The following is an 18,329-nucleotide window of genomic DNA, read 5'->3' as shown; positions in this document are numbered from 1 at the left end:
AGGCCAGAAAAAGAAATAAAAAGCATCTAAATTGGAAAGGAAGAAGTAAAAGTGTCACTAATTACAGATGACATGATACTATATACAGAAAATCCTAAGCACTACTGGAGCTAATAAATGAATTCAGTATACTTGCAGGATACAAAATTAATATACATAAATCGGTTGCATTTCTATATACTAACAAGCTATCAGAAAAGGAAAGAAACAATCCATTTACAATTGCATCAAAAAGAATAAAATACCTAGGAATAATTTTAACCAAATAGGTGAAAGACCTGTACTCTGAAAACTGTAAGACATCATCATCATCATCAGTATGAAAGAAATTGAAGCTGACACAAATGGAAAGATACACAGTGTTCATAGACTGGAAGAATTAGTATTGTTTAAATGTGTATGCTACCCAAAGAAATTTACAGATTCAAAGCAATGCCCATCAAAATAGCAAGGGCATTTTTCATAGAACTAAAACAAAACAAAACAAAATCCTAAAATTTATTTGAAATGACAAAGACCCCAAATAGCCAAAGCAATCTTGAGAAAGGAGAACACAGCTGGAGGTATCATGCTCCCTGACTTCAAACTATACTACAGAGCTATAGTAATCAAAACAGTATGGTACTGCCACAAAAATAGACACCTAGATTAATGGAATAGACTAGAGAGCCCAGAAATAAACCCATGCTTATATGGTCAATTAATCTATGACAAAGTAGGTAAGAACACTCTCTTCAAAGTGGGCAAGAGAATCTTTTCAATAAATGCTGTTGGGAAAACTGGACAGCCACATGCAAAAGAAACTGGACCATTATCTCACATCATGTATTAAAGACTTGAATGCAAGACCTGAAACCATAAAACTCCTAGAAGAAAACATAGGCTGTGAACCCTTTGACATTGGTCTTAGCAATATTTTTGCGGGGAGGGGGGACTAGTCTCCTCAGGCAAAAGCAACAAAAGCTAAAATAAATAAATGGGATCAAAGTAAAAAGCTTTTGCACAGAGAAGGAAGCCATCAACAAAATGAAAAGGCAACCTATTGAATGGGAGAAGGTATCTGCAAATCATACATCTGATAAGGGGTTAATATTCAAAATATATATAGTTTACACAACTTAATATAAAAGAAAAAAGCCCAAACAACCTGATTTAAAATTGGACAGAGAAATTGAATAGAGATTTTTCCAAGGAAGACTTACAGATGGCCAATAGGCACATGAAAAGATGCTCAACATCAGGGAAATGAAAATCAGAGAACTGCAAATCAAAACCACAATTTTACCTCACATTTACCTCACATCAGGTTGGTTATTATTAAAAAGACAAAAAATAAGTGTTAGCCAGGATGTGGAGAAAAGGGAACCCCCATACACTGTCGGTGGGAATGTAAACTGGTGCAGTTACTGTAGAAACGAACATGGAGGTTCCCCTCAAAAATTAAAAATAGAACTACCATATGATTCAGCAATTCCACTTCTTGGTATTTATCCAAAGAAAACAAAAACACCAATTTGAAGGGATATAGACACCTCCACATTCCCTGCAGCATTATTTACAATAACCAAGATATGGAAACAACCTATCAATAGATGAATGGATAAATAAGATGTGGTACACACACACACACACACACATATACAGAGTGGAATATTACTCAGCCATAAAAAAGAATGAAATCTTGTGACATGGGTGGACCTAAAGGGTATTATGCTAAATGAAATAAGTCAGACAGAGGAAGACAAATACCATTATGATTTCACTTATATGTGGAATCTAAGAAATAAAACAAACAAACATATAAAATAAACAGAAACAGTCATAGATACAGGAAATAAACTGTTGGTTACCAGAGTGGGGAGGTGTTGAGGGGTGGGCAAAATAAATAAAGGGAATTAACAGGGACAAACTCCCAGTTATAAAATAAATGTCATAAGAATGTAACGTACACAAAGGGAATATAATCAATAATACTGTATTAACTTTGTATGGTGACAGTAACTAGACTTACTATGGGGATCATTTCATAATGTATAAAAAATACAGAATCACTATGATGTATACCTTACACTAATAGGATATTGTATGCCAATTATACCTCAATAAAAACAAATCTTGCACTGGTTGTAAATATTTTCCTTAGAAACATCTATTATTATCAAAATAACATACGCTCAACCAGAACTTGGAAATAAGAAAAGCAATTGCAAAATAAGTATTTCCATAAACCTATAATCCAGAGATAATCACTATTCTGATTTTGATAAATATCTTCCTAGTCCCCTTCTCTGGGTGTAGGTATGTATATTTCCCCTAAATACCACTTGGAATAAAATGATAGGTAATAAATGATGTACTAAGTTAAAGAATTCTATTATATTTTTCTACACCTGTGATTCCCAGGCCTGGCTAAGAATCAGGATCATCAGAGAAACTTAATTTTTTTTTTTTTTTTGCTTTCTTGATCTCCACTGTTAACTGACTAGATAGAATCTCTGCAAATGGAACCAGAGATTTCAGAAAGCTCCCAAGTGGTTCTTGGATTCTTTGAGAACAAAGCAGTCTTTGAGAACAACTGGGCTATCAGATACCAAAATTGTCACCTTCAACTGCCACTTCTTCCCCCCCCTTTTTTTCCATAAACACTGATTCTAACAGTTGGCTAGGGTCCCAAAAGTTTTATTTTCTTCATATTCTCACACGGTATGCTATGTTACATACTTCAAGCAATTACATTTTAAGAAGGTGGGTATTACGCGATGGGGAGGGGAGTCAACTTTTTCAGCATTTAATTCTATGAACTTTTGTTTTGACTAATTCTTTTTCATACTGATGAAGGTAACAGCTAACATTTCTATAGTTCTTACCAAGTGTCAGGCACTGTTCTAAGTGGTATGTACATATGGCAGATACATTACAGTGTGGGAAGAAAAACATTTGAGGACATGATGAAAAGAAACAGATTAGAGAATATGTAACCATTTGCAAAAGTAAGAAATGAAATCCACTGTTCATTTTATAACTGCATTAAAAACCTCACATAGAAAAAAAAACTTCACATAGAAAATAGCAATTACTTAGATTTTCACTTTTTTAAAAAATAAATGTTCAAAGTACTTTTCTCTCTCTCATCTTGTCTCCATATGTGAAATAGGAAAAGGGCAGGTATTAATCTCATTTGAAAGTAGAAAAGCTATGGCACAAAGTTTATTAGCTTGTCCAATGTTGTACAGAGTTCATAATGAACACAGGAATTAAATGTGCCTTTTGACTTTCAATCCAGTACATTATGATCTACACTATTTATTACTCAGCCTGTTTAAAACAAAAATACCTTAAGAAAAAAAATGCCCCTTAATTCCTTAGTGGCACTCAAGAATAGCACTCTAAATGAGTCAAGTCAGACAGTAAAATAATAGCAATTAAATGGTTAGGTACTTACCGTTTTCTCGCTTTATTGCAGTCTCATATTTTTTCAATTTATATCCTTTCCAGTATTACATTTCCACTATTTATTAGTATTAGAGATCTGCCCATCGTTTGCTAATGGAGTGCCATTGCCATCACCCCTCTTTGAAAAACTGACCTTAATATTATGCCAACTTGACTGACCAAGAGAGGGGGCCAGACTCGAGAACAGCCAATCTATCATAATTTGGCCAGTTTATAACCTCTGTGCAGAGAGAACAATACAACTAACTGAACCCGGAAGAACCTCTCTTGCGGCGTCTGGTTGGCTCAGTCAGTAGCGCACTCAACTCTTGGGGTTGTGAGTGCAAGCCCCACGTTGGGCATAGAGTTTACATTAAAAAAAAAAAAGAAAGAAAGAAAAGAAAGAAACTTTCTTCACGGAGTCTGAATTTGAGAATACAAAATTTGTAATTGGTAGGAATGAAAAACGTTTAAAGAGGACAAAGAGGGCAGACAGTAAATAAAAAGCCAAAAGTATGCCAAAGAATGAACAAGCAGAAAGCAAAAAGAAGGGCCGTCAGAAGTAAGTGAAGTAGTAAACGCTGAAATATTGACACATGAAATATGGTGTCTGAGATTTGCTTCAAATTGGGGAGGTGGGGAGGGGGGTGTAATATGTTCAACAAGATTGGTTACAAGTTAATAATTGTTACAGTTGTTGGAAAGTACCTAACACAGGATAGTTTCATTAGGTGCCTAGTAGGAACATGGGAATTCATTATACTTGTCTCCCTACCTTTGTATATATTTGAAATCATATATATATATATATTCATAACACAAAGTTAAAATTATCATACTTAAATACATGCATAATTCCAGAAGCCAAGCCTTTCCCATCACCTGCACTGCTATCACTTTCATCCGAATCACCATTATCTTTCCCGTGGATTAATATAACTCCCCTAAAAAGCCTCCCAGGTTCTACCTTCCCTTCCTTACCCCCTTAGTCTCTTTTCAACATGTGACTCCGGCAAAACACTGCGGTGTCTCCCATTCCATTCAGAGAAAAAGCCCATCTCCTCACAGTGGCCCACGATCAGGTCCCCTATTTAGCTGACATGCATTCCTGTTTTCATGGATTGTCCAGGGGAATAATCCCAAGTGGAGGAAAAGCCCTGGAGCAAAGGCCCTAAGGCAGGAGCAAGCTTGATGAAGTTTAAGAGCACAGAAAGTCTAGTAAGAGTCCCCAAGATCATCTAGAGCCGGCCAAAAAGACAACGTTCAGGAAATACAGGCTGACTCAGCATTTCTAGAACTCAGGAATGATGTGTCAAAAGAAAATGGGTTTTGGAATCCTATAGACTTGTTTAAATTCTTGTCTTCCTACTTACTAAAAGTCAAGTTCTGAGCCTCAATTTTTCTTAATTGAAAAGTGAGGAAAATAGTAATGATTTTCTGCGATTGTTTTTAGTTGTTTTTAATTGAAGCATAATATGTAATATGTATAATATATAATATATATATATATAATATTTAACATGGTGCCTAGCATATAGCTGGTATTCAATAAATCTAAGTAATATGAGCCTGCACCCTTCTCTTGTAGAGAAAACAGAACAAAGTAGTCTTGATTGAATAGACAGGACAACACTTTTCTCAAAATACCCCTCACCAAGCCTTTGTGGTAGAGTGAACATTGGCCTGGCAGGTGAGAACTCTTACTTCTGGTCCAACCTGTGATATAACTAGCTGGGGACTTTGGGTGAACCACTTCATCTCTTCAGAACTGAATTCAATCTTTTTTTTTTTTTTTTAGTAGGCTCTCTGCCCAATGTGGGGCTTGAACTCATAACCCCTAGATCAAGAGCCATATGCTTTACTGACTGAACCAGCCAAGTGCCCTAGTTTAATCATCTTTAAAATAAGGCAATTGGACTAGATGATCTCTAATTCTCTCACAGTACTAAGATTCTATGATGTCTGGGGGTGCCTGGGTGGCTTGGTTGTTTAAGCATCTGACTCTTGATTTCAGCTCAGGTCTTGATCTCAGGGTTGTGAATTCAAGCCCCTCATTGGGCTCCATGCTGTGTGTGGAGCCTACTTAAAAAAAAAAAAGAAAAAAGAAAAGTCTATGATGTCTGAATAACATTCAGTGATTCTTCCTTTGAGTAGCCCTTTGGTGTGTGTCACAGGACAGCACTGCAATAACAGAGGGAGGAGTGGGCAGAGAAAGAGATCTTTTAAGTTCGTAACGCATAGCTGGCTTCCTGCACGTACGCCCTTTGCAGGCTCAGAAGGGCCTTTGTGTTTGGTTTAACGTGCTGCTGTTACTGTCTTAAAACACTCGATAAATTGTGAACAAGAAGCCCACATTTTCATTTTACACTGAGCCCTGCAAATTATGTAGCTGGCCCTGTTCCTATGAGCTTACTATGAATAAGTGTAAAAGCTATTTCCTGTGAGTAAATAGAGACTGGCGACAAGAGATCCCTGGGAACCTAAAAAGGGGTGACTGGGTGGATAAGATAGCTGTCTGGGGTAGAAAGTAAGTGGAAGGGGGCTGGGGGGGGGATCAGTAGGGGAGGAAGGGCACTGTGGATGGATACTTCAATTTATGAAATGCTTCTTTACCTTCTGCTCCTTGCTTTCTCTAAACTATAGTATAACACTGCCATCTACTGGTCAATGACTTGAACTCTTTCACAGACTTCCGATGCAGGGTCTTTGCATTTCAGTGTCCAAAGGGTGATCTAGAATGGTTTGAGTGAACGGATTTTGCAGCTAAAAACAATAATTATTAAGTGCTTCCACAGTTCCAACTTCCAAACTAAGTAATAACAAAGACAGACCTTTTCTATCCCCCTGAACAATCCCTTACAACTGCTTTCCTTGATTCAACAAAAAAACCAATTTTTAAAAAGTAACTATGTGTCAGAAATCAAATGTTCAATGAGGAACACCATTAAGAACTTCATTGAATGAATTCAAATTCTCAGGTTCATCTTAGGTCGGAATCAGAATACTTAGAATATCATCATCATCTTTAAAACTGGTCATTTAGGGGTAGATTTACATTTTTATATTCAGTGTATGCTAATGTGTAAGGTGGTATATATCTATGACCTTCAGGCCCAATGACCTACCTTCAGGCCATTGGGTGAAGCAGACATTACTGGAGAATTGATTGGGAAAAAAAGAGAAAGCAAGGCAGTGGCAGAAGATGTAGAAAGTTAGGGGACATGGAGAAAATTAACAGTTACCGATAAAGAATAGTGTTCCAGGGGGCTTCTCATCACAGAATATCCACCCCCACTAAGAATTCTATCAGAATTAAGGGTTATCACAAGCCCTCCCTTCTACAATATCTAGATTACCAGAAAGAAAAGAGGGAATTTAGCATAATGCATAAACTTGTCAAATCACTAAATTGAATACTAGAAACTAATGTAGCATTGTGTGTCAATTATACTCAAATAAAAAAAATTAGGGAACTTAAATACCTGTCCAGTAATTACTAGTTAGAACCGCTGTGAAGGGAGAATAAAAGAAATCTGAAATCAGGAGGAGGACAAGGAAATTCTCCCCGGATCTCAGCCCAGTTTATGGACACATCTTTCAGATTACTGGGCTGTAACTGGTTATTTTCAAACAATTCTGATACACTCACTACACTCCCTGGAGAAAATATCTGAGAACCAAAGACTCTGTTGTTTCACTCAAAAACAAAAGTCCAGGGCGCCTAGCTGGCTCAGTAGGAAGAGTATGCAACTCTTGATCTTGGGGGTCGTGAGTTTGAGCCCCACGTTGGGTTTAGAGATTACTAAAATACAATTAAAACAAAAAAACAAAAACACAAAAGTCCTTTAGGTGAAGGAGTATATGCTTAATGCCATTTCTTGGTTTTGCTTTAGATAATTTTTTATACAAGATATCAAGATAACAAGGGTATCAAAGGACATAAACGTGACACAGAACTCCTCTTCAGCACATCCTTAGAACAGAAAAATCTGAGTGAAGATGGAGCTTTTTTCACACTCCCAGTCCCTACAGGCTGTTCATTCTGTTTCCATAGTAAGACGTGCTCACCAATATCATACCATTATTCTGTATTCAATTTGCTTGACTGTTTCCACTAGTCTGGGAGGTCTAGGAGAGCTAGGATAGAGTGTTATATCTCTACCCCTTCCCCCACCATACCCTTTTAACATTATAGGAAACAATATAGTAAACAATAATTGTAACTGAATGAATAAATGGGGCATGCTAAACAGCCTCAGCCTCAGCAAGCCAGCCTTCACCATCCTGTATTCTGAGAACTTACATACAGAGGCTGTACTGAGGGAATCAGCCCTAGTTATTCCTTATACCCAGATAACCTTATTCTGAACCAGATCACCACTACCCTGGCCATATCGATTAGGCCAGAAGATCCAAGGGCAGTCAATCTATAATACTTGAGAGCAGCCTATAATATGAGAATTTTGTCTAAGACCAATAATACTAATTAATTAAGCCAGTAAGGGTCTCTCCCTGGGAAATTTGACTTCAATACGGAGAAAGTCATCAGCTAGTAACAATAGGTAAAAGTTCAAAGGCACAAAGGAAAAGGTAGACAATTGAGGCCATGAGGCAAAGGGAAGTCATGACTGAGTTCAATAAAAACCTGGATAGAAGAAAAGAGTGTGAATGTAGGTTCTTAGAGGCAGAAATAATAAATTCTTGCTTCTGGTGGATAAAAGTATAACTTGTTAACCATAGCTTCCTTGGATCCTGGGTGGCCAAGAGTACATATTTCTTTAACCAAATATGAATTAAGCATCTACCATGTGACAGATATGACATGAATTTTAGTGGTGAACAAGACAGATTTATTTTGTTCCCATGGAGTTTTGAATGTAGCTTCGAAGGTTAGAATCTAGAGGTAGAACATTGACACTGAACAAACACAAACAATGGTAATATGTGTTACAGAGAAGTAGTGCAGCCTCTCATAGACGCAGATAGTATCTTGAATTATATTTTTCATTGGCCTGTTTTTTCCTAAAATGCCTGATTATATGGCCTTTCCAGAATTCAAAGAGGCCTAATTTCCATTCGAGATTCTTTTCATTCTTATTTTCATCTGTAATCCTACATGAAAAGGCTAGCTCCCAGAGCCCATAAAATCTTCAAAATACGAATTTGCTCCAAAATACAAACAGGAAACTGTAAAATCTAAACAAACAAATGTTTTATCCACAGAACACAGCACTAATTCAGATGCAGTTCAGTGCAACTCTTACTACAAGTTACCCTAATTCAGAGGCAGCTCAAAACAACTCTTACTACCACAAGTTAACACATAATGGTGTTTACAATATGCTAAGTATTGTTCAAAGTGCTTTATAAAAATCAGCTCACATTAATCCTCACAACAACTCTATACAATAAGAACTAGTATTATTATTCTCATTTTACAGATGAGGAAACTGAGGCAGAGAGTGGTTATATAACTTAGCCAAGGTCAACAGCCAGTAAGTGTCTATATTGGTTCTAGAGTCTCTGTGTTCTAGAGTCCAGATTCAATTTAATTTAATGTGGTTACATAAGTAAATTTTCTTCCAAAATATCATTCAGCAAATATTTGTTGAGCATTTATTATATGCGGGTGCTGACCTAGCTGTTAGGGACAAAACAGCGAACAAAACAAAACAAAAAATCCCTGTCTTCATGGAGGGGATATGGATAATATACAAGAAGTAAATAAATGGTACATTAGATAGTATAAATGCTATGGAGAAAATAAAGCCAGGAAGAAGGATGGGGAGTGCTAGGGGTCACATTGGGGGTACAGTTTCAAATGGGGTGTTCAAAGACATAACTTGAGTACGTGATGTTTGAGCAACAACCTAAAAGTGAGGGAATGGGGGCACCTGGGTCGCTCAGTCGTTAAGTGTCTGCCTTCAGCTCAGATCATGGTCCCAGGGTCCTGGGATCGAGCCCCGCATCGGGCTCCCTGCTCAGGCTCCCTGCTCAGCAGGAAGCCTGCTTCTCCCTCTCCCACTCCCCCTGCTTGTGTTCCCTCTCTCTCTGTGTCATAAATAAATAAAATCTTAAAAAAAAAAGTGAGGGAATGTGCCATTCTAAGTATGTCTTATAGAATATTCAGTAGAATAAGAGCCCTGGGTTTGGATTCTAGGACCCATGACAGTATTAAAATAGCCCTGGAGTTACATTTAGTGACTTTCTGGGATTTGCGATATAAAGTGCCTAACTAGCACATTCTATGAGGGTTCCAAGTTGCTAGCTTAGGAAGGGCAGAATAATGCAATTGAATGAGCATTATTAAACGAGCAACAGCCTCCTCATTTATTTTGAGCTGGAATTTGTGTAGGATTACTTTGTGACTTGGCAATGTTGAAAACTTCATGAACTCATTCTTTGCATTTTCTAAAGTCAATACACTATTTTACTCTGCCTGGGTTACCAACTGATGTAGTATAGTTGGGTGGAGTATCCTATATATGTTTATTAGGTCTAATGATTTATAGTGCTCTTCAAGACCTTGATTATCTTTATTTTTTTTTAAGACTTTATTTATTTATTTGAGAGAGAGAGAGAGAGAGAGAATGAGTGGGGGGAGGGGCAGAAGGAAGGGGTGAGAGAATCTCAAGCAGACTCCACACTGAGCACGGAGCCCAACGCAGGCTTGGATCTCATGACCCTGAGATCATGACCTGAGCAGAAATCAAGAAGAGTCAGATGCTTAACCGACTGAACCACCCAGGTGCTAATATCAATTTTCTTACTGATTCTTCTAGATGTTTTACTCATTATTGAAAGTAGGGAAGTTTCTAACTATTACTGTAGAACTGGCTATTTCTCTCTTTAACTCTGTCTTTATCCTCTTTACATATTTTGATTCAGCATTTTCTTGGTTGCTGTAAACCTTTGACTATTTCCCAGAGTTCTGACAAACTTGCTTCAAGTAGTTTCTGCTTATTTTTCAATGTTTCTGGCGGCTTGGCATGGCCTACTCCACCAATTTGAACATGGGTCTCCCAAGGTGACTTTTTGACAGCTCTCACCAGAGCAGAAAAAAGCAAATCTGTTTCTAACAGGACATATTTATAGATACGAACATAAAAGCTGACCTTCTGCCGCAGGGGCTTGAAGCCTCATTCCCTGCATCCAGCTCTTCCATTTCATGTCAGCCCCTGAGGAATCAGGAACTCCATGAAATGTAGTTTGAAAAGCACTATAATAAGTCATTACAACCCCCTGATAGCTATGTGTCTGGTGCTTATGATCTGGTGTTAAAAACAGTTAAATAGGGATGTCTGGGTGGCTCAGTCGGTTAAGTATCTGTCTTCGGCTCAGGTCATGATCCCAGGGTCCTGGGATCGAGTCCCGCATCGGGCTCCTGCTCAGCAGGGATCTTGCTTCTCCCTCTGCCTGCCACTCCCCCTGTTGTGCTCTCTCTCTCTCTGACAAATAAATAAATAAGAAAAAGCACAGAGAATAAAATGATCTGTGACCCCATCTTCCAGAGATAACTGCTGTTAATATGTTGACATTTTTCTTATTTACAAAAGAAGTCTAATTCTGGTTAACATTTTATATATAGCAGTTATCACCTTGGCATCCACCTAACACTGTTATTCTATTCACGTCTATGTTAAGGTCGTCATGTCTACTCCTAGATGCCTATTACATAATTTTTTTTATAGTTTTTTTTTTAATTTTATTTATTTATTCATGAGAGACAGACAGAGAGAGAGAGAGGCAGAGGGAGAAGCAGGCTCCCAAGGAGCAGGGAGCCCGATGCGGGACTCGATCCCAGGACCCTGGGATCATGACCTGAGCTGAAGGCAGACGCTTAACCATCTGAGCCACCCAGGTGCCCGCCTATTACATAATTTTATGAGAGAAGACTTTTCGTGTGTTGACTAACTTGTCAATCTCCACCCTCAATGATTGTCCCTTCCAATACCTTTCAATAAAAGAAAAACAGGTTGATCACTCAGTTGATCAGTGCAATGAGATTTCAAGACTGGAGATTTCAACATCTTTCTCATCTATGCTTACCAATTTAAGCCTGGCCCTATTGAGGTTGCTTTTACACTTTAAAAAGCAAAATGCCTTCTTTATTTTGAAATGAAATCTTTTATGGAACCTGAAATTTAAATAAACAAAACTGAGCTTTTACAGTTGAAGTGTGCACACATGTGTAGATGGAAGAGGGAGGTAGTTTGTCCAACAGCCAACCCTGCTTAGCCTTCCTAATACTGAAACCATGATGCGGAACCTCAGGGCTCTGGGACAGAGTGTTTGAACATCCCATTGCTCTGTTACATATCCTCAGTCAGTACCTCTAATGAATTGAATGACTATTGTACCACTTCCTATGGCTCTTCAGACAGTGCCTGACACTCGGGAGGCATTCAAAGAGTATTTATTGAAATTAAAGACAAGAAATCCAAAAGTGGGGAATGGGTTAGTGCATATCTATTACTAGCAGTTGAAAAAAAAAAACCTCATAAAATAACCCCACTGAGAGTGGAAGATAAGTAGTAACATATCTTAGTGTTACAACAGAGGTAATTCAACAAGTATTTTTTGACCAGAATTGTATTAGTGGTTGCAGAATATGACAAAATATAACTGAATAAATATTTGATTGTTTCTGTGCTCAAGGTACTGTTTGAGGGACTGTGGAAGTTACAAAGATGGTAAAAGTATAGTTTCCCTTCTAAAGGATACTTAATACGCTAATGGGAGAAAACTTACATAACATTGTGCTATAAGGCAAGCCAATGTGCCAGGCAATGTCCAGAAAATTTTGGTGTTTTTTGAGTTGAAGGTAGGAAAAGAAATTTAATATCTTTTTTTTTAAGATTTTATTTATTTATTTGACAGAGAGAGACACAGCGAGAGAGGGAACACAAGCAGGGGGAGTGGGAGAGGGAGAAGCAGGCTTCCCGGGAGCAGGGAGCCCGATGCGGGGCTCAATCCCAGGACCCCAGGATTATGACCTGAGCCGAAGGCAGAGGCTTAAGGACTGAAAAATTTTGAAAAATTACCAGCCCAGGAGATAGCCTCATCAATAGGGGGCTGTTATACAATGCAGAGGGTAATAATTAATGCAGAGGAAGGTAAAAGAAAAGAAAAGAAAAGAAAAGAAAGAAAGAAAGAAAGAAAGAAAGAAAAAAAGAAAGAAAGAAAGAAAGAAAGAAAGAAAGGAAGAAAGGAAGAAAGAAAGGAAGGAGAAAGAAAGAAAGAGGAGAGGAAAGGAAAGGAAAGGAAAGGAAAGGAAAGGAAAGGAAAGGGAAGGAAAAGAAAAGAAAAAAGAAAAAAGAATGGAAGCAAACACTTCACTGCCTTGATCTTGAGGTGATAACCCTCTCCCCAAGAAGAAAGCTTGGTATACAAAATAGAGACAAATTAAATGTGAGGTTTTCACAATTGGTTTGTTAGAAATACTGAGAATGGAGAGATCAATGTGAATTCTAGAGGGAAACTTCATGAAGTCGGCATTTGAACTGAAAAAGGAATGGTAGGATTAGGATGGGTGGGGAAGCATTACAGGTTAATGAGAATAACATGCACCAAAGCCCAAAGGCCAAGAGGAGAACAGTCTCCATAAGAAAGATGGAAGACAGGGTGCCTGGGTGGTTCAGTTGGTTGGGCAACTGCCTTCGGCTCAGGTCATGATCCTGGAATCCCAGGATTGAGTCCCGCATTGGGTTCCCTGCTCAGCGGGGAGTCTGCTTCTCCCTCTGGCCCTCCCCCCTCTCATGCTCTCTCTCTCTCTCTCATTCTCTCTCAAAGAAATAAAGTCTTAAAAAAAAAAAAAGATGGAAGACAGCAATCTGGCTGGAGCAAAGGGTGTCTGCTGGACGTGAGGTTGGCTGAGTAGGGTGGAGACCAATTAATGGTGGGGTACATGGATGGCAGCTGCTGCAGGCCAAGATGAAGATAAAAGGGAAGCTGCAACAAATAGCAATTAGCTATGATGACGACTCAATTCTCAGAGGAAACTATAATAGAAGTGTATAGCAGTGATGATGGAAGAGAAAAAAAAAACCAAATGGATAAAATTCCCAGAAGACAGAGAAATAACTTGCTGTACCAGTCAACAGGGTTATTGGAACAGTCATTCAATTTGGAAAGGAGACAAAAATGGAATGAAAATAAGAAAGGGATAACTTAAGAAAACCCATGTTTTCAGAGGAAATTTGGCAAATTGGCAAAGTTTTTTGCTGTTGGAGAGGTTACTCTATAAAATTAATTCCTAGAATGATCATGAGGATGATTTATTATATGGACATACAAGCTTGACTGCTGCCTGAAGAAATCTGCATTATCACCTTAGGTTAAAGCATAATTTATCACCTCCCTCTTAAGAACTTACTGCACTTCACTTGAACTTCAGAAGTTTGGAATGTCTTCCTAAACATACCTATCTTTGATCTGATTGTTATGGCATTCTCATACACTATCTTCTCAACCCTAGCTCCAGTCAGATTAACTGTGTTGACAGTATTTTGAATGTGCTGGATCATGGTTGCAGTATAATAACTCATTCTGTGGCTTCTGGGGCATCTTTTTCACTTGGACATATCGGGCAAAAAGATTTAAGGGGGTGGGGAAAATGCTGAGCTCCTACCTCACTAACAGTGTGCCTGGATTTCAGTAAAGTACTTTTTGAAATTAAACTGCTTTCAATTTAAGGACATAGCAAATTCTACCACATACTCCATATTCATTTCTGTCATGCGGAATAATCAAGAATTACTGGAATTTTAACAGGGGTGAAGCCAGAAGAGGTGACAGGCTCTTTCAAATGAATTGAGTCCAAATGACCCCTCCCTGTTTACATTAACTGCTCTCCCAAATGTGACAACCTTCCTGACTCAAGAGATCAGACTCTAGTACCAACATCCTCTCACAGATGAGCATGTGATTCTTTGCCAAGGACAAATTTAAAACCATTTCAGAACTTGTTCAGTTTATGTCAGGCTACTTTTAATAATTTCAATACTTTTTATCGATCCTATTTCAAAAGTTAGAAGCAATTGATTCAACCTTGCCACTGAGAAGAATGCTTCCATCATTTGCATGGGGCAATAGGTGACTTGCCTCCACTAATTTCTGTAAAGCTTCTGTGTCACTTATGATCAGGGCCTTTTCCAATCTACTACCAGCCTATAATCTGGGCTACAACACACAGTCCAGCTAATCTTCAGGTAATGGTCTTCTCATTCCCAGAATGTACAAAGCAAAAGGACAATGGTAGTTTTCTTTAAGGGAGTATACTGTCTTTGTCTCTATTATTGGCTAACAGATTTGGAGGTAAATGAAAGCAAGGGTGGGCATCTATAGAACAGCATTAAAAATGCTGGATTTGGAATCAATCTTAGGCTTTATAATTTTTTTTTAGTAACCTTAGACTATGTACTCCTTTTGTGTCTCATTTTCAAATTCTGTAAAATGGAGTAATAACAGCTTCAAAGAGGTTTCATGAAGATTTAGTGGTACACAGTCATATCTTCATTCATATCATACTAAAAGAACCACTAATACATACCTGTGTTTTCTGAACAATCCAAGATTCAGAATGTGACAAGGGAGAAAATATTTAAAATTGGAGCCATCAGGGAAAATCCAGGCAGTATAGTGGAGTTCAGAGCATGTCACCTCAAAATATGCTGCTTTGGCATACTGATTATTTTAAGTTAAAGGAGCTTGAGGTGCAAGAGGGGCACTCTGACCTTCCTTAATTTTTCCTGACAGGAGATAAAACTCCCATGTGAAAGATGCCCTCCCTGTACCAGGAGGAAGAAAAATAGTCTTATTACCAGAGATGGGGAATCAGGCTGAGAAATCTGTACAAACCAACCTTGTTACACTAATGTTTATCTTCCTAGGCATTTCTCCACAATTTACTACCCCTGGCCCAAACCCCTTCGTCTCATTTGGTTCTTTGTCTAAAAGGTATAAAAGCTTTCTGTTCTGGTCACTTCTTCTAGTCTTCCTTCTCTTGCCAAGGTTCTCACGTACGTGTAAATAATAATAATACGTGTGTGCTTTTCTCCTGTTAATCTGTCTTATGTCAGTTTAATTTTTAGGCCCTGCTGGAGACCCAAAGACAGTAGGTAGAGGAGAATTTTTCCTCACCTATAGTTCTGCTGACAAGGATGGATGTCACTGGTTAGACACTGCTCACCCCAGAGCTGCTTCAGCGGAGAGATCCTGCTGATGTGGAGAACAGAGGCAAAAGAAGTATAGAAAAAATCAAACTTCCTTATAACTTACAACCCACTGACAAGTATCTGGGACAGGCAGACCTTCCTCTAGGAACTCAACTGCCTCAATGTTAATACTTGGCTAAAGGCAAAGGCAACCTTAGCTCGACATTAGCTGGACCTCCAGGATCCTTAAGTGTTCCTTAACATATAAAAATCCCTTTGGAAACTTCCTTTATCTCTACCCACCCACCCCCAGGATAGATGTTAGCACTTATCCTCCAAACATATGGCCCACTGATATACATCTGAAGGCTCTCATGAATAAGGTTTTACTAGACGGTAGTAAATGACCTTATCCTTTTTTTTCTTTTTCTTTTTTTAATTTTATTTGTCAGAGAGAGAAATAGAGAGAGAGCACAAGCAGGGGGAGCTGCAGGCAGATGGAGAAGCAGGCTCCCCGCTAAGCAAGAAGCCCGATGTGGGACTTGATCCCAGGATCCTGGGATCATGACCTGAGCCGAAGGCAGACGTCCAACTGACTGAGCCACCCAGGGTTCCCTGTAAATGACCTTATCCTAACAGCAGTTAGCCTTTTTTTTTTTTTTAAGATTTATTTATTTATTTATTTGACAGAGAGAGAGAGACAGCGAGAGAGGGAACCACAAGCAGGGGGAGTGGGAGAGGGAGAAGCAGGCCTCCCGTGGAGCAGGGAGCCCGACGCGGGGCTCGATCCCAGGACCCCGGATCATGACCCGAGCCAAAGGCAGATGCTTAACAACTGAGCCACCCAGGCGCCCCCAGCAGTTAGCCTTTTGAGGTCCTGGAAATCTTACTTACAAATTCCTTGGAGACTTAAGCTATCCCTAACCCCCTCCAACTTGAAAGTATATAATTAGTCACTTCTCACAACCTCAATGCAGCTTTTTTTTTTTAATTTTTTTTAAAAAGATTTTATTTATTTGTCAGAGAGAGAGAGAGAGAGAACACACAGGGGGAGAGGCAGTGGGAGAGGGAGAAGCAGGCTTCCGGCCGAGCAGGGAGCCCAGTGCGGGGCTCCATCCCAGGACCCTGGGATCATGACCTGAGCCGAAGGCAGTTGCTTAACCAACTGAGCGACCCAGGCGCCCCAATGCAACTCTTTCTGCCCACAGTCCTGTGCCTGTGCTCTAATAAAACTACCTTTTTTGCACCAAAGACATCTCAAGAATTCTTTCTTGACCATTCACTCCTGGATCCCAACATTTCATATCACTGGGACCTCTGACATAAGCCAACACAAGGTAAAAATTTTTACCTTTGTCCTAGGTCTCTGCCTGTAAGATCCAATGAAAGCAAAGTGGTAAGAGTCTCTCCTCATGTTTTTCCTTTTTCAAATTTAGATTAGCAGGAGAAAACTGGTGTGAACTAGTTCTTCAGGCACAGTGACTTATGAATATTCCTGTTTTCGATTTCTAATGGCTGTAAAAAAAAAAAAAAAAAAAGTAAAGTTTAAAAAACAATCTCCCTAGACCTCAGCACCCTCAGAGGGTTCACCTCATTTTCCCCTTCTGGAGGATAATACCCCGCTTGTTCTTGTTCTGAAGAGGATGCAGCCTTAGAAGATGTCCCAGCTAGCGCCTGGGCCTCACATGCAAATGAGATTGAATTGTTACAGCAACGCACGTTGTGCACATTACCTGGAGAAGGACTAAACTTCTCCTACCAGTAGCCCAGTGCCGCCCCCATGAGTGCACAGCGAGGCATTGAACCTATTCTCTTTTACAGCAGGGTATTCTTTATTTCCTTGCTCTGTTAACACCGCAATCTTACCAGTAAAGAAAGGGAAATTTGATTCAGACTGGAATCAAATCTATTGATTTGTATAAGATCTGAGAGCCATTAATGCCTTTGTAATTCCTCAACACCCCCATAGTCCCTAATTCAGCTACCATCTTGTTTTTTTTAAGATTTTATTTATTTATTTTAGAGAAGGAGAGAGAGATACAGCATGAGCAGAGGGGAGGAGCAGAGGGGGAGGAGCAGAGGAGGAGGGAGAAAGAGAAGGAGATAATCTCCAGCAGACTCTGTGCTGAGCGTAGAGCCCCATGTGGGGCTCAAGCCTACAACCCTGAGATCTTGACCTGAGCCTGAAACCAAGAGTCCGATGTTTAACCCACTAAGCCACCCAGGCGCCCCTCAGCTACCATTCTTATCTCAATTCCAGCGGACACAGCCTGATTTACAGTAATTAACCTCTGCTCAGCTTTCTTTTCAATTCCATTGTACCCTGACTCACAATTCCTCTTTTCATTCACATTTAGAGAGAGACAATTAACATAGACTGGTATGCCTCAGGGATATTGCAAATCTCCCTCAATAATTTCTCAAGTCCTTAAAGCCAACTTAGATTCCAAGGCTCCACTCTTGTTCAGTATGTTGATGATCTTTTACCTTGTAACCAGACTAAGCAGTGTGCTCTTACAGGAGCTGAAAGAGGCCATAAGCCCTTTTAATCTAAACTTAAAGGGATACAAACAACTGTTAACCTACTTAGGACAGGAGATATCTCAAGGCATTCCAAAGCTCACTCCCAAATGCCATCAGTCAGTTTTGTCTATCCCTCTCCCACAGATGAATACAAAACCCCAAAAAACAGCTACATAAATTTCTAGAGGCAGCTGGCTACAGCTGCAAATGAATTCCTAA

General features: G+C 39.2%; 1 long non-coding RNA gene across 1 annotated transcript in view; it reads right to left on the bottom strand.

The window, feature by feature from the left end:
• The window catches only part of LOC118027136, a 79,723-nt gene that overhangs the window by 55,812 nt on the left and 5,582 nt on the right, over positions 1 to 18,329 (bottom strand). Inside the window, exon 2 of the long non-coding RNA XR_004683768.1 lies at positions 16,939 to 17,102. This is a non-coding gene — a long non-coding RNA (uncharacterized LOC118027136). The remainder of the gene's footprint in view (positions 1 to 16,938; positions 17,103 to 18,329) is intronic.

This window comes from Mirounga leonina, unplaced genomic scaffold (assembly GCF_011800145.1).
Source record: "Mirounga leonina isolate KUSES-001 unplaced genomic scaffold, KU_Mleo_1.0 Mir_357, whole genome shotgun sequence".
Lineage (NCBI taxonomy): Eukaryota > Metazoa > Chordata > Mammalia > Carnivora > Phocidae > Mirounga > Mirounga leonina.
This window is presented reverse-complemented; position numbering and strand designations above follow the sequence as displayed.